The sequence below is a fragment of the Ahaetulla prasina genome, chromosome 3, assembly GCF_028640845.1.
Source record: "Ahaetulla prasina isolate Xishuangbanna chromosome 3, ASM2864084v1, whole genome shotgun sequence".
NCBI classification, from domain to species: Eukaryota; Metazoa; Chordata; class Lepidosauria; order Squamata; family Colubridae; genus Ahaetulla; species Ahaetulla prasina.
The window spans coordinates 203,476,457-203,481,344 of record NC_080541.1 but is presented as its reverse complement, the minus strand read 5'-3'; the positions used below and the strand labels follow the sequence as shown (position 1 = coordinate 203,481,344).

The 4,888-nt window shown below is 38.3% G+C and overlaps 1 pseudogene; it reads left to right on the top strand.

The window, feature by feature from the left end:
• The first annotated feature begins 697 nt into the window (after positions 1-697).
• On the top strand, positions 698-1,015 carry LOC131196395 (transcription initiation factor IIA subunit 2-like; annotated as a pseudogene).
• Positions 1,016-4,888: the final 3,873 nt, after the last annotated feature.

Here is a 4,888-nt window from a genome sequence, read left to right as displayed (position 1 = left end):
AATAACAAGCAAAAGAAATTAAACGCATGAGGTAAGTGAGGGAGAATCTAAAATTAATTTATGCAAGCACCATTCTCTATATTGTCTCCTTTTTTTTTAGCCTCAGAAGCCATCCTTGCTTCTCTGGTAAAAGTTATGAGAACATTTGAATGTTTCCTTACCATAAATTTTTTCTCAGGTGGATGGCAATGAGTTGAAGCTTCAGAATGTATTAGAACTAGAATTTCCCAAAGTTTAATGCAGTTCTATTCATGTGCTCCTGGTCCTGGTTTGTCTGTCTAGACATAAAATCATAGTGGCATTGAAAATTAGAGCCTCTGAGACTCTTAACTTGTTAATTTTTGCCGCATGTTAATATTTTCACACTTGCCACCACCCTGTAGTTGGTTTATAACAATGGGTGTGAAACATATGGTAAAGAAAAGTACAAATCATGTCAAAGTGTAGCTTAAAATTCCTGAGTCCATCATAAAATGTCTTCCTTAATGGTCCTTATTTGAAAGCACCTTAGATTATATGCATATTGGATGGTGTTGGAAAGAGGCAGGGATTGGAACGGGTGCCCTGTTTCTCCATGTCGGAGGTCTGGAGAAGCCCTGCGGGCCTCGTGCAGAAAAGAGGCCCTCCTCGCCAAGGTCTTTAGTGAAAATCAGGTGGTTTCAGATCTGTGGATGATCAGCATCTGTCTATGTGAGCCATGGCTTACCAACTGAATAGAAAAACCACCCTGGGAAACAGTCTTCAAGAAAGCCTGGATGAGCTCATTCAGTCTAGAGATCATGCTTCAGCTTGCTCTTCAAGTCCTCCTACAGTTTGACAAAGCTATCAGTGCTGCATTAGCACAGCGGATCAGAAACAGAGTCAATTTCAGGGGCTCTCTGAAGACATGCAGGTTTTGCGACAAGATTTGGACTTTCGTACTGAATGATGTGGAATTCAGAGAGGCCACCAAGGTGGTGAAAGTCAAAATCATGACGGGGATGGGAAAAATACAGGTTCCAATCCTGCGGAGTGAAGGGCCATCAGGGCCTCTGAGCCCACGTGGACTGGATGGGCAGGGCTTCCAGGGGAGGAGCCTGGACAAAGAAAGACTCTGTCAGGAGTTGTTTTAATAATGCAGGCCTTTTCTGGAAGGCCACATGGAACTGACTTAGCAAGGTCCCATAAAGCAGGGGTCTCCAACCTTAGTAACTTTAAGGTTTGTGGACTTCAACTCCCAGAGTTCCTCAGCCAGCAAAGCTGAGGAACTCTGGGAGTTGAAGTCCACAAGCCTTAATGTTACTAAGGTTGGAGACTCCTGCCATAAAGCACCTCCGGGCGTTGGCTTGGTGTCGAAGATAAGCAAGCTTGGGGTTTTGTTTTTTTTGCGGATTAAAAATAAGGATAAAACCTACACAGCTACTTTTGGGTTCATCAAGGTCATCAATATCTATTTTATTTAAAACTTTAAAAAAAAGATTATATGTATATTAACATTTTGTATTACTGGACCTTTATAAACCAAGAACATGGCTGATTAGAGGTAGTGAGTGTTGCACTCCAGCTCATCTCATCTACACGGGGCTTGATTGGAAGGAGAGAGAAAAACCAGAAACTAAAGTTTTCTGTATGTTCCTGAAAGAACTGTGATGAATTACTGCATCATTCTGGTTTAAATTAGATTGTCAGGCGAAGGAGAATAATTATACCAGGGACTCCAGGGCTCAAACTCTTTTTCTCTTAGTTTTATTTTCAAGCTGGAAATACTTCTGTAAAGAGTCATTTGAGTGAAGTGGACAGAAAGAAAAGAAGCAGCAGATATAAGTAAAATATAAAGCAGAACTGCTGTATAATTACATTTATTCATTGTCCAGTGGTACGTGACATTTTATATTTGATGTTTGAATTCCTAGTCTCAATCAACAGTATTCCCATAAAGGAATTAGGGATTGATAATGTATGGAAACCAGTCTTCCAAAATCTCTGAAGGTTGTTTTTTTTTTTTGGCAAATGCTATTTTCTTTTAAATCTATCTCTTTTTATTTAAGGAGCTCAGGGAGCCATATATAGTTTCTTTAATTTTATCCCCATAGCAACAAGTTTTCTAAGTAAATTGGTCCCCAAATCACCTAGTGAGCTTCAATGAAGTTGAACTTTCCCTGGTTGTAATTCAACTATGTAACCCAAGGTTAACAATCCTTTTTGGCTTGGAGGTTCTACTATAATACTATATTTTATCTGTGAAATATCACAGAAGCAAGTAGGACTGAATTTTTCACTTTTTTGTGTGTTTTGTGAGTTAGAGGAGTTAACAATAGAAAATTTGCCCGATTAAAAAAATTGAAACAGTTAAGGATGCTTAGGTCTTTAAATCCCCAAAACTAAAAAAAAATGCAAAAAATATTCAGTTCCACCCATTCTAGAAGGACTTAGGAGTACAAATGGAGTTTTGTGAATTCTGTAGGTTGCTCATGGATTCTGAATTGCCCATTCTTGCTCTAATGATTGCAGCCTCCTGATTTTTTTTTAAAAAAAACATTTTTTTCTTTGGAAATTAGGATTAGAAAAGGTCAGAGTGTACTTGAGCTGCTTTTTCTCTTATGTGCCCCATAGGAGAAGTTATCTCATTATTTCTTCCCTTTGGATTAACTGAATCCATAAAAGGAATGAATAGGAAGTCAGGGATTAACAAATTGCCAGGCAACATTCAGAGTCTAGCATTTATAGGGGGTTTATTCCCTTCAAAAGAGATGGATCTCCTCTTCCTCCTCCTCCTCCTCCTCCTCCATAGAAAAATGCATTATTTTTATTTTATTTATTTATTTCATTTTGTCACAACAATATACACAAACATTGCCATAAGTAAAAAAACATATCATGAAGAAAATATATATATATATATAAGTAAAGAATATGCATTAGCTATATTAATTTGATATAATTACTTGGTTGATTTTTCTTTTTCTTCTTGTTTTCTTTAAAACAACGGTGATAAGTGTTAACATTTTCTTAGTCCACTGATTCTGCAGGGAAACATAAAAAAAGGAAAGATGATATTTGTAGTTGTATGACAAAAACTTCATTCCTTTTGGCACACACACACACGCGCACACACACAAAAGGATGAGTCTTTGATCATGCTGCCATAACCCTTTCTTATGGACACTGGTGTGTCTTTGTTTGATATTATGCGGGTCAAGTGATCTTCTCCAAGAAGGAGAAAGATGACGATGTCAATTTTCATGGCTGTGATAGCACATGGACGGTTGGCCCTTCTCACTCTTTACCTGCTCCATTTTAAGATACTCCTGTAATGTATCTTTAAGATTTTTGGAGGGAAATTTGGGCGGGAAAATGCACGTTGCTGGTTGGTTAAAGCCTCCGAGAAAACTGTATATAAAGAGGGGTTTTGCCGGATGTGTTTGCTGGGTTCACTATAAACTAAAGAGTTGTTGTCACTCACTGGTCTCCTGCCTCGTTATTGCCCGAACTTAACAACTCCATTCCTTTTAAGTCAAGGTGAGATTAAAATGGAGCAAGAACGCTGAGCAGAGAACTAGACTAAACATTTATAAGAGATCAATCATTCAAAAGAGCTCAGAAAATTGTATGAATGCCATAGCCTACTTAAGAGAATGTTATGGAACTGTTATCCTCTTTCAGAAAAAAAAAAAGGAAAGCTATTTCTTTTTCCTTGAGTTAAATAAGAAGGATTGAAAAAAAAATGCATAAGAGATATTTCATGCTGCACTATTTGAAACAGCTGTTTCCCTGACATGGGACATTAGGTTTCGGCACCACAACCACTGAATTGATTATATTGCAATTAGCGGGCAAGAGAGGCAGTTTTATTAACCCTCCCATATTTTATAGGCAAGGTGATGGATAGCCTCATGCACTGTGTTTAGTGTCATAGATCTAGAAAGGACCATTTAGACCACTGATTCCAACATCCTGCCAAATTAAAGCTTCTCAAACCACCTCAGACATCTCTGATAAATTTAACTTTTCTGTGAAATTGGTTTCACTGTGAAGCTATTCTTACTGATAGGAGAAAGTGTGCCATGTGCGTATAACATTCAGCTGGAATCTGCCTTCCTATAACTTAAATCCATTATTCCATGTCTGCCACTCTTGAATGAGAGAGGAGAGGTCTTGACCCCTTTTGTGTGACATCTTTTCAGGTTTTTGAAAAGTGCTGTGATGCCCCTGCTCAAGTCTTTTATTCTCAGGGCTTAAAATACTCAGCTCCTTATCCTTCATAAGGTTTAACTTCCAATGCCCTGATCATCTTTAGTATGCTTTTCTGAACCTGTTCCTGTTTCACGGAATCCTTCTTATAAGAGCATTTTCTGAAACACGATAAAATACTGGAAGCCTGTTTTGACAAAAACAGAACAGAGTGCAATATTTGCTTCCCTGGAAATTGCTTTCCAATTTATTTGGAAATTGTTATATCTATTGCTGCAGCTGAAAATTGCATTTGTATCATATGGTTAATCATAGCTAGTTTGCAGTGACTTAGCATTCCACAATATTATGACATAACTATTCTAAGGCAAAAAAGAAGTGGCTGCTAAACGGCCAAAATTTAACTCAACTTGACCATGCTGAATCTTCACTCTGCAAAAGCTAGTGATGCATTGATTTAAATGTGGGATATAGTTTTATTATGCCAAAGATAAACTTGAAAAATATAATTGTTTCATTAGTCAGGTCAGCTAATGTTCAAACGACTACATAAAACAGTAGGTCAGGGGTGTCAAACTCAAGGCCTGGGGGCTGGATCCCGCCTGTGGGGTGTTTAAACCTGGCCTGCGGGGCCATCCAGGAAACACCAAAGGACCGGCTCGCAGTGCCTCTGCCAGCAAAAACAGAGCTTGGCCAGCCCTTGTAAACTCCGATTTCA